The sequence below is a fragment of the Arachis stenosperma genome, chromosome 5 (assembly GCF_014773155.1).
Source record: "Arachis stenosperma cultivar V10309 chromosome 5, arast.V10309.gnm1.PFL2, whole genome shotgun sequence".
In the NCBI taxonomy this organism is placed as follows: Eukaryota; Viridiplantae; Streptophyta; class Magnoliopsida; order Fabales; family Fabaceae; genus Arachis; species Arachis stenosperma.
The window spans coordinates 132348513-132361419 of record NC_080381.1 but is presented as its reverse complement, the minus strand read 5'-3'; the positions used below and the strand labels follow the sequence as shown (position 1 = coordinate 132361419).

Here is a 12907-nt window from a genome sequence, read left to right as displayed (position 1 = left end):
TGATGAAATGGAGTTTTTATTGTTAGCATCATTAGTTTCATGATTCATTGTTGCGTTTGACCAAACATCAATGAAACTCTTGGTTTACCAGATTGGAGAGTTTCCATAGGAATCAGAACAGGGTTAAGAAAAGTTGGAGGCGTGTGATCTAGCACATTCTAAGCTCCAAAACAGATGCACTAACAATGTTCTACAACTACTCTAGTGGTTGTAGATAATATTGCGATCTTCTTCGTGTTTGTGATGGTAGGACATGAGTTAAGGAAGCAAAGAATAAAAGTGAGAGTGAAGAAGAATCCACATATTTTAAGTGTAAAACTACGTCTTTTACTATATTATGCTATCACTTTATGTTTTAGATAATCAAAACATTAACGGCAATGTTAAAAAACTAACAGAAACACGAATGGATGAAAATAAAAAAATTTATTTAGAGATAAAAATGAAAAATACAATATCTTTTTAGAAACGAATTTAATTATTAACCCTTTAAAAACATTAAGGTGATCCAACCAATATGACTTATGTGTATATTTTTAAATTGATGCAATCCCACTAAGATTTACTTTAAATAAAAAATAGAACATATGCATAAATAATTATAGGTTATGGGAATTAATTTATTAGTTTATTTTCTTAAATAGATCCAAAAAATAATACTGATTTTGTTTGGAATACGGGATTAAAATTAGTGGGATTAAAAAATATTTAAATTAAGTTTATAAAAAAATATTTATCTAAGAACGAACTTGACTCGCTTTTTAAAATTTCATAAATAAAAAATATTCGCGCAATAATTTGAAGCTACATAAATTGATGATATGTCCTATAATATGTGACGTATCATTAACATGACACATGAACTAATTTTTTTATGATATATTATATTAAGTGAATGCTATCTAACTTCTTTTAAAATAACATGTAAGTTATTTTTTATGATGTGTCAAATTTTAATTGGTTATTATCTTAACCATAGTTGGGTTATTGTGTAATTTATTATTTGAAATGGATAATGGTATAATTTCTTAAAATATCAAAATCTCACCTCCATAATTGAAGCATCTTTTCATTTCTCAATTCTTTTTTCGTCGCGTAGTTTCGATCCTTCCAAGAATCGTCATCGCCATCATGACAAGAAGCGCTGACGTCGTCGTCATCCACTGTCCTCTCACGCAATCTCTCTTTCTTTAGTGCATCATTCTTTAACTACATCGTTGAATTCTCGTCCTTCCGAGTATAGTCAGCGCCGATGTCATCTCACTGGATCCCTCCTTCTGCTGTGGATCACTCCTTACTAACATAATTAACGATTAGTTTGGTTATTAAATTTTTTATTAAAAAAAAATCTTTATTTAATTACATAATAAGATATATATATTCATATGTAAAATATAATATAATAAAGTATTTTGATAAAGGTTCACCATTAAACAAAAACTTCCCACCCTACCATGGTGTATTTTGATACTAAAATAACTCATTTCCTCAACAACTTGTCAGATAAGTATAAACTACTCAATAAAACTCTCATATTGATCAACAATATCAACAGAGAGGCATAAACTTATTCACTAGGGTAAAATAAAAAATTCCAGAACAAAACAAGAAATGAATATTGAATTATCAAAAAATACAATCATACACACAGCAGCATCACATATTATCATGCACTAAGATGGGAACCTAATGGGTAGAGAAAATTTCATTCATGAACACCTGACACGTTGTTCTTCAGGCGTTGAAGGATTTCAAACTAACTGACCAAGTTGAACTTGTATATAAGTGACCGCCAATATCACTTCTCTACACTTAAATCAAAACCTTTGAATGACGATCGATAGAGTTTGTGGTTTTTTTTTTTTTTTTGTTTCAAGCTTGACAAGAAGAGTCAGTATGAGTGTATGCATTTTGAGTCTCAACACGAAAACGCTTACACGTCTATTAACCACAAATCCTTTAAACGGCCACGTAGGACAGGCAATTTCTTATTTCACCATGACTTCACCACAGGTACTTGAGGCTAATCAAAACTTTTTTTTTAAATATAAATAGGACACTTCAAATCTTAGGGATCAAAATAGGATTAGGCCCAAATATAGGAGACCAATTTAATACTTTACCCTAGCTAAAAATATCTTTTATCTAATAATTATGTGTGGGTACAATAATATAAAAATACATTTTTGTTTATTTACTATATCAAAAATATCCTTTTTAAATCAAAAAATATGTAACTTGTAATTAATAAAAAAATATATTCTTTTACTCAATAAATTTACGCAACAAGTAATTTCACCAACTAAGTCAGATACGCATGTTTTCTTTTTAACGTGGTGGTGATCGTCTTTTTCTTCCTCCTCTTCTTTTTTTTTCTTCTTCTTCTTCAACCAAGTCGTCATTGTCTTCAATAACTTCGAGCTTCTTCTTCTACACGCTCCTTCTTCAACAACGTCGTCGTTGTTGTCCTCCTCTTATTCTCTTATTTGATTTTTTCTCCTCATGTTTCTTCCTCATCCTCCGCTCACTATCATCATCATCATCATCTTCTCCATCTTTTTCTTCTCTTTTATATGTTCAGAAAATTAGAATAGAAAAATTTTGATTCACATCACATAAATTTTGATGCACATCACAAAATGACTACATACTTAGAACATTAACATCCAACCAACAAAATATGCACAATACAGAAATTTCAGTACACAACACAGAAATTTAGTGCACAGTACAAAAAATTTGATGCGCTGCACAAAAATTTTTTAAGGACTATATATTGAAAACATTGATACCCAACCCACAAAATACATATAGCACAAAATTTTGGTACACAACATAGAAATTTTTTATGTATAGCACAACAATTTTTGATGCATAATACAAAAGTTTTTGAAAGATCACAATTGACTCACCCAACCAACAAAATATATCTGCAACAAAAATTTTATGTGCTATTGATAAACCACAATTTTATGGTTTATTTTGTATTGAATTTGGTGGATTTTGTCAACTTTTCTCCCATTTATTTACTAAAATAACATGGTTTCATGAATTTCTCCTAATTTTGCTTAATGGTTAAAAACATGCTTTTTAGACCTTTAATTAGTCAAATTTAATTCACTTTTGATTCCACTTGATGCCTTGATATGTTTGTTTGTGATTTCAGGATTAAAAGGGCAAGGAATAGATCAAGAAAGTGAAGAGAAAAACATGCAAGATGGAGAATTCATGGAAAATAAAATTTGGAAGATTCAAGGCGATGCGTACGCATGACCGACGCGTACACGTGAGGAGAAAATCTGGCAAGAGACGCTCACGCGTCAACCACTCGCACGCGTGATGTTGGTAACGTGACCTCATTAAAGTGAATACACTGGGGGTGATTTCTGTGCTCAAGGAGGCCCAAATCCAACTCATTTCTGATGCTTTTGAATCCAAGGATTGGAGGGGGATAAACCAAGGAGTCATAATTTAGTTTTCATCATATTTTAGGTTAAAATTCTAGAAAGAGAAGCTCTCTCTTCTCTCTAGAATTAGTTTAGATTTAGGTTATATTTCTCTAGATCTAAGTTTTAATTCTTGCTTTGATTTAGTTTTCTCTACAATTTATTGTTCTTACATCTTTGTTCTCTTAGCTTACTTGTTATTTACTCTATTTTGTTGTCTTTATGTTTATGAACTCTTGTTAATTTTAATTTCCATTAATGTCATTTATGTTTTATATTTCTTTAATGCTTAATTGAGTTGTTATTGTTAATTTCTTGTAATTGGTAGTTGTTAGATTTTATATTTCTTGCTATTTTAATATACTTTTCTCTTATACATTCTAAGTATTTGATAAAATGTTTGGTTGGTTTTTAAAGTAGATTTTTCTATTCTTGACTTAGATGGTAACTTGGATTACCTAGAGTTACTAATGTCCAAGTGATTGATAATTTGTTGCCATTGACTCTAGTTTCTCACTAAATTAATTAGTGAGTTAGCTAGAACTTATGGACTAGGATCCATTAAACTCACTTGACTTTCTTCTAATTTTGGAGATGACAAAGTGGGAGTGATCTTTATAATTATTTTGTTGTGGTTAGTAACAAGGATAGTGATCCTTAACCATCAACCATTGCCAAGACCCTTTTATCATTTAAGTTTCCTTTACTTCCTTACAATTTACATTTCTTGTCCTTTATTTCAAAATCCAAAAATATACAAACCCATAACCAATAATATGCACACTTTCCTACAATTTCTTGAGAAACGACCCGAGATTTAAATATTTTGGTTATTTTTATTGGGTTTGTACTTGCGACAAACAAATTAAACTTTGATTGAGGGTTGATTGTTGGTTTGGAACTATACTATCAACGGAATTATTTTTGTGAAAATTCCTAACTGACATTTTGATACGAGCCCTATGGGACAAACTGAGAACTGTCATATGCCAATTGGTCCAATTACAAGAGCAACAACCAAGAGAGTAAAAGAAGGTTTTGCAAACATGGCTAAATCATGTGTTCAGGAGATGCATCAAGAATTAGACAAGAGAATGATTAACGATTATCAAAAGTCACACGTCTTACTATTTTACAAGATGCATTGAAGACTCTCATTAGTCAAGATGGATTAAAAGAGACATCACCTTCTTAGAATTTATTCTATGTTTATTTTATTTTTTTTTGTTATTTGTTTGTTTTAGGCCCAATTATGATTTGGCCCATATTTTATTCTAGTGAACTTATGAGTTAGGGATTTAAATTTAAGAGGTATAAAAACCCTCTAAAACCTGGTAGCCATTTTTTTTCTTAATTTTGATGAATGAAATTTTCTTTGAGTTTCTTTGAGAAACTTGGGTGTGAACATGTGAGGTAGAGTGATTCCCTTAACTGTTGCATCAGGAAATCAAATTGAGGTAGAGGAGTCCCTTTCTTTGATCTTCCATCTTATCCTGGGTTACGTTCCGTATCATTTGGTATCAGATTTCAGGTATTAGATTAATTTTCATTAGTCTACGTTCACCCTTTTTGTGTTCTATATATAAAAAAAAAAAAAAATTCCAGCCACGCATAGTCAATTTATCCTTACGTCTTATTCTTTTCTTGTTGATTGGCTTTTAATTCCTTTTCCTAGGATTATTTTCTTTCCTTGGTGTCTTTGTGTTCATCATTATTCTTTTCGTCATTCCTTTTTATTATTTTATTATCATTCTTCTCATTATTAGTAAAAAAAAAAAAAAGAGTACGTACTTTGCAGTTTCTTCTTATTATTAGTAAATTTTCTTTTGCCAACACACCTTGAGTACCCAAAAAAAAATACATATTTGAGAGTACATACTTTGAAGTTTACATAGTAGCACTCAAGCAAAAAAAAACACAAAAAAAAGGCATTGTGTTCTTATCAAAAAAAAGAGAAAAAAAAAACAAAGCAACAATCTCACAAATTTTTTTTTATTTATTATTCTTCTCTTTTGTCTTTTGTGTCTTTGTCCCTTTTTATTTTTCTGTCAATCTTTTCCTCTTATCGTTGTGTCGGATTTTCTCTATCTTTTATTTTTATTTGATTTCTAAAGTGCAACAGTCAAAGAGATTCAAGAGTGATAAAAGGCAAGAGTGGTAAGTTCAATAGAGGGTAAAAGCCAATTTTGAGAATAAACACGAGTGTCCATCTTTGAGTGAAACACGTGAGCGAGTGATTGTGAGGTCCTTTTATAACATTCTTGTTACAGGTTCATTGTTATGGCAGCTCATTCCGAAGATAATTTAGTTGACATGGAGTTAATGCAAAGGGCCATTCAACACTTAACTAATCGCTTGACTGAATTGGAAGCATGGAAGCAAGAGGTTACACAGACACTATCCAAGATTACTAAACAAGGACCTTTCCGAAATCGGTGTCAGAATCATGTACCCTCTGATGATGACTCTGATGGGGTTATAACACCTCGACATAAAAGTCAAGATAGCAATATCAACGCCATCAAGATGCAAATACCACCGTTCAAAGGGAGAAATGATCCTGAAGTTTATTTGGAGTGGGAACGTAAGGTGGAAAGAATTTTTGCTTGTCATAATTATTCTGAGGCAAAGAAGGTTCGTTTGGCAGCAGTTGCATTCTCTGACTATGCCTTACTTTGGTGGGATGAACTAGTGAAGACACGACGGCGAAATGATGATCACCCTATAGAGTCTTGGGATCTTATAAAGCGCCTCATGAAGAAACGATTTGTGCCTTCGTACTACTACAGGGAAGTGCATCAGAAGTTACATCGACTGACTCAAGGCTCCAAGTCCGTTGAAGACTACCATAAGGAAATGGAAATGCTTATGATTACTGCCAATATAGAAGATGACACTGAGGTTACTATGGCGCGATTTGTGGGTGGTTTGAATAGAGCAATTGCTGATGTAGTGGAGTTACATCATTATGTGGAGATAGAGGATTTGGTCAGTATGGCAATGAAGGTGGAGAGGCAACAACAAAGACGAGCACCAAGAGGATTATCGCATGCTAATCCAAAGTGGGAATCTCGTAGTGCTGACACAACAAAGCCTAAGGGTGTTGAATCCAATGCATTGCTTGATGCTACGAAGAAGAAAGGTAATTCTAACTCTTCTTCAGCTACTTCTAGACATCGAGATATTAAATGCTTCAAGTGTCATGGTATGGGTCATTATGCTAGTGATAGCCCAAATAGGAGATTGATGGTTATTAGAGGAGATGATATTGTGTCTGATTCTGATCATGGTGATGACTCTGATCATAATAGCATGCCATCTTTGGAGGATTGTTCTGATGGTGATGTTGAGTATACAGTCCATGGTGAATCTCTTGTTGTTAGACGCGCTTTGAATTTGCAGGTGAAAGAAGATAGTCTAGAGCAACGCCACAATCTTTTTCACACTAGATGCTTAGTGGGTGGGAAAGTGTGTAGTCTAATTATTGATGGCGGGAGTTGGACTAATGTGGCTAGTACACTTATGGTGGAGAAATTGGGTTTGACATGTGTTCGACATCCTAAACCATATACGTTGCAGTGGTTGAATGACAGTGGAGAGATCAAAGTTGACAAACAGGTGACAATTGCATTCTCTGTTGGCAAGTATGTTGATGAGGCATTGTGTGATGTGGTGCCAATGCAAGCTTGTCATTTATTATTGGGGCGACCTTGGCAGTTCGACCGTCGAGCATTTCATGATGGTTACACGAATCGATTCTCCTTTGATTTTAATGGTCGCAAGATCACTCTTGCTCCTTTATCACCTAAGGAGGTTTACATTGACCAGTTGAAGCTTCAACAGGATACCAAGGGGCACATGGGATGTGAGATCACAGAAAAATCTGAGAGAAAAGAGGCTATGAGAGAAAAGAATATAGCAAAAGGCCCAAAGGTGAGTGAAAAGAAAGAAAAGAGTCCATGTCATGAGAGTAGTACAAATACAAAAAAAATTGAGAAAGTTGAGAGCAAATTGTGTTTCTTTGCAAAAGAGAGAGATTTAAAGAGTGCTTTAATAGGCAAGAAAGCTTTGTTTATGGTTCGGTTTAGGGATACTTTATTCTCTGACACTGACCTTAACCCAAATTTGCCAAATAGCTTTGTCTCTTTGTTGCAGGAATTTGCCGATGTCTTCCCTACTGACGTACCACGTGGTTTGCCTCCATTACGTGGGATTGAGCACCAAATTGATTTTATTCCTGGTGCTAGCATTCCTAATAGACCAGCCTATAGGAGTAATTCTGAGGAGACAAAGGAGCTTCAAAAGCAAGTGGAGGAGTTATTAGCCAAAGGTCACATTCGGGAGAGTATGAGTCCATGTGCTGTACCAGTTTTGTTGGTTCCAAAGAAGGATGGTACTTGGCGAATGTGTGTGGATTGTCGTGCAGTCAATAAAATTACGGTAAAGTATCGTTACCCTATCCCTAGGTTAGATGACATGCTTGATGAGTTATATGGTGCATGCATATTCACTAAAATTGATTTGAAAAGTGGGTATCATCAAATTAGAATGAAACCAGGGGATGAATGGAAGACTGCATTTAAAACAAAACATGGGTTATATGAGTGGTTAGTCATGCCTTTTGGGTTAACTAATGCCCCTAGTACTTTTATGCGTCTAATGAACCATGTTTTGCGAGACTTTTTGGGTAAATTTGTTGTTGTTTATTTTGATGATATTCTCATTTATAGCACTTGTTTGGATGACCACTTGTCACATGTTTTAGCTGTTTTGGAAGTGCTTCGAAAAGAAAAATTATATGCTAATCTTAAAAAGTGCACCTTTTGCATTGATCGAGTTATATTTCTTGGTTTTGTTGTGAGTGCGCGTGGAATTGAAGTTGATGAGGAAAAGGTAAAGGCCATTCGTGAATGGCCAACGCCTAAGAATGCTTCTGAGGTACGAAGTTTTCATGGGTTAGCTGGGTTTTATAGAAGATTTGTAAAAAAATTTTCTACCATTGCTGCGCCTCTCACAGAGGTTATAAAAAAGGATGTTGGATTTAAATGGGAAAAAGAACAAGACATTGCATTTCAAACCCTAAAAGACTGTTTGTGTTCTGCTCCTATTCTTGTTTTACCTAACTTTGATAAAACCTTTGAGATTGAATGTGATGCTTCTGGGATCGGTATAGGTGCTGTTTTAATGCAGGAAAAATGAGCCATTGCCTTCTTCAGTGAAAAGTTGAATTTAGCTCAGCGTAAATATTCAACATATGACAAAGAATTATATGCTTTGGTTCGGGCTTTAGAGGTTTGGCAACACTACCTCTTACCTAAGGAGTTTGTGATTCACACGGATCATGAATCTTTGAAGCACTTAAAAGGACAAGGTAAGCTTGATAAAAGACATGCTAAATGGGTGGAATTTATTGAAACATTTCCCTATGTGATTGCCTTTAAACAAGGTAAAGATAATGTCGTTGCTGATGCTTTGTCTCGGAGGTATACTTTGATTACTACACTTACCTCTAAGTTATTGGGATTTGAGTTTTTAAAGGAGTTATATGTCACTGATTCTGATTTTTCTGCTATTTATGCCTCTTGTGAACATAGTGCATTTAACAAATTTTATAGACATGAAGGTTTTCTGTTTCGTGGTAATAGAATTTGTGTGCCTGCTTGTTCTATGAGGGACTTACTTGTTCTTGAATCACATAATGGGGGTTTGATGGGTCATTTTGGTGTGCATAAGACATTGGACGTGTTATCTGAACATTTTTACTGGTCACGCATGCGTAGAGATGTTGAAAAATTTTGTGCTAAGTGTGTTGCATGTAAACAGGCTAAATCTAAGTCTTTACCACATGGTTTGTATGTCCCTTTACCTGTTCCTATGCATCCGTGGGTTGATATTTCTATGGATTTTGTTCTTGGTTTGCCTCGAACAAAAAAGGGTCGAGATAGCATTTTTGTTGTGGTAGACAGATTTAGTAAAATGGCTCATTTTATTGCATGCCATAAAACTGATGATGCAACAAATATTGCTGATCTGTTCTTTAGAGAGGTTGTGCGTTTGCATGGTGTTCCCCAAACTATTGTTTCTGATCGTGACGTAAAATTTTTGAGTCATTTTTGGAAAGTTTTATGGGGTAAATTAGGCACAAAATTATTATACTCTACTACTTGTCATCCTCAAACTGATGGTCAAACTGAAGTAGTAAATAGAACATTAGGGACCTTATTACGTGCTGTTGTTGGTAAGAATTTGAAAACTTGGGAAGATTGTTTACCTTTTATTGAGTTTGCTTATAATAGAACTATTCATTCTTCTACTGGGTTTTCTCCTTTTGAACTTGTTTATGGTTTTAATCCTTTAACTGTTTTGGACTTATTACCGTTGCCTTTGAGTGATATTGTTAGCTTGGATGCAGAAGGTAAAGCTAAAAAGGTTAAAGCAATGCACTTGAAAGCACGTGAATCTCTTGAACAGAAAAATAGGTTGATAGCCCAACGGGTGAATAAAGGTCGAAGACAACTTATCTTTGAACCTGGTGACTGGGTATGGGTTCACTTGAGAAAGGAGAGATTTCCTACTCAAAGAAAATCCAAATTAGACCCTAGGGGTGATGGTCCATTTCAAGTGCTCGAAAGGGTCAATAATAATGCTTACAAGATTGACCTTCCAGGTGAGTATAATGTATCAGCTACTTTTAATGTCTCTAACCTATCTTCTTTTGCTTGTGATGCAGATTCGAGGACGAATCTTTTTCAGGAGGGAGGGAATGATACGAGCCCTATGGGACAAACTGAGAACTGTCATATGCCAATTGGTCCAATTACAAGAGCAACAACCAAGAGAGTAAAAGAAGGTTTTGCAAACATGGCTAAATCATGTGTTCAGGAGATGCATCAAGAATTAGACAAGAGAATGATTAACGATTATCAAAAGTCACACGTCTTACTATTTTACAAGATGCATTGAAGACTCTCATTAGTCAAGATGGATTAAAAGAGACATCACCTTCTTAGAATTTATTCTATGTTTATTTTATTTTTTTTGTTATTTGTTTGTTTTAGGCCCAATTATGATTTGGCCCATATTTTATTCTAGTGAACTTATGAGTTAGGGATTTAAATTTAAGAGGTATAAAAACCCTCTAAAACCTGGTAGCCATTTTTTTTCTTAATTTTGATGAATGAAATTTTCTTTGAGTTTCTTTGAGAAACTTGGGTGTGAACAGGTGAGGTAGAGTGATTCCCTTAATTGTTGCATCAGGAAATCAAATTGAGGTAGAGGAGTCCCTTTCTTTGATCTTCCATCTTATCCTGGGTTACGTTCCGTATCACATTTACCCTCCCTATGTATAAAAATTTCTATACTATATATATAAATTTCTATAGTATATCGATAAAATTTTTTGTATGTGCAAAAATTTATATACTATGTATAAATTTATGTGGAATGTCAACAAAGTTTCTATACTCTCTAACAAAAATTTATGCATCAAACAAGCATAGAAAAAGAGAAAAATAACACATGCACAGTACAAAAATGTTTGTACTTGTAGTATCACAATTTTTTATTTTTTAATACTTTTATTTTTACTACTAAAATTTTGTCAAATACATTAAAAAATAAAAAAATTACTCATTAAAAAATATTTTTTTTAATAATTTAATAACATCCAAACGAACTCTAATAAGATACGTTCAATATAACTCTTTTGACATATTTCGTTTGCTAACGAGAAACATCTAATATTTTTACTACTTATCTCGTAACTAGTAGAATAACCAACATAAATCACTCGTTATAATAAATTGGGTAAAGTATTAAATTGGTCCCCTACGTTTGGGGTGAATTCTATTTTAGTCCCCAACATTTAAAGTGTTCTATTTACGTCCAAAATAGTTTTGATTTGCATCAATCAAGTCCTGTCGTTAAGTGGGAGTGTAATAGTTAATGTTGTGTCCGACGTGCCAAACGAGAGGGGGCAGGGGTTAAGAGACGTGTAATGGTTCCCGCGTTTGGATAGAACGCATACTTACTCTACCACTGACTCTTTTTCTTCTTCTTGTGAAGCACGAAACGATAAAAAAAAAACTACAAACCCTACCGATAGTCACTCAAGGGTTGCAATTCGCAACTAGAGAGATGACATTGTCCTTCAGTAACATTAAAGGTCCATAGAAGCAGTTAGTTTGAAACCCTTCTTCTCCGAAGAAGATCGTGTCAGGTATTCCTTATCAAATCTCCTCCACCCATTTGGTTTTCATCTCAATGCATGCTGATATGTAATGATGTTGTGTGTGTGACTGTTTTGTTTTATAGTTTCATATTCATTTCTTGTTTTATTTTAGAAGTTTTAATGTTGCCCCAGTGATTGCATTTATGCATTTTTATTGTTTGTTGATCAATGTAAAAATTTTATGAAGTCTATTATGCTTGTTTGACAGATTGTTCGAAAAATGAGTTATGTTAGTGTTAAGATACACCATGGGAGAAGTTTGGATTTGATGGTGAACCTTTACACTATGTGGGGTGAGACTTCGATAGTGGACTACTGTGATGAAGATAGGTGGAGTAGGTTCGAGAAAACTGAGATAGTAGTCGAACAGGAATATGTGATAGAGAACATCACTACAATATTGTATAAGTCTCTGAAAGATGAAATAGATGTAGGACTGAGGATGCTTCACACGGACAACAATGCAATGGACATGGCCAAAATTGGAATGAGGGATAACATGGTGGAGCTTTTTGTTGTTCACAAAGATGGTGCTACTGCTAAGAAAGGATGTACAATTGAGAAAGTTCAAGAGATAGATGGTGGTGAGGCTGCTGCACCAACTGCAAGGACTGTTGGGCCTGGTCCAATTGTGCTACACAAGACCCAATCATCAGCTCAGGCCAAGGTGGGTCAGAAGCCCAGGGTGGTGACAGAAGCCCAAACTGATATGTTGGAGGATGATTCTATGTCTGCAGAGAGGTCAGATTTTTCAGGTGATAATGAATCTGAGGATGATGACTACCAGCTAGAGAATGATGATGCCACTGATGAGGGAGATAGTGATGAATAGTAGAGTAAAAACAGCTCTGGAGATAGTGCAACAGAGGTAGCCTTTGATGACAACAATGACGATTGAAATGGTAATGGGGGTTTATATGATGTTGATATCACAACTATGAAAGATTCTCAAAAGATAAAACAGAGTGTTCCAGCTGAGAGAGTGCAAGGAGAATTTAGTGTTAGTGTTAACAAGGGAAAGGAGCAAGTGGTGGCTGCTGAACTAAGGGATGAAGATGATAGGTATGAGAGTGAGGAGTTATGGGCTGTCCCTGTAAGTGACGACGAAGGGGATCCCTTGTTGAGGAAGTACACATTGCACAAGAGTTTGAAGAATATGAAGAGTATAAATGGGAGGTTATGACAATGTATGCAGATAGAAATGCTTTTAAGGAATGTGTAACTAGCTATG

The 12907-nt window shown here is 34.4% G+C and overlaps 1 pseudogene; it reads left to right on the top strand.

Annotated features, from left to right (window-relative positions):
* The first annotated feature begins 4408 nt into the window (after positions 1-4408).
* LOC130981432 (uncharacterized) lies at positions 4409-12508 on the top strand (annotated as a pseudogene).
* The last annotated feature ends 399 nt before the right edge of the window (positions 12509-12907 follow it).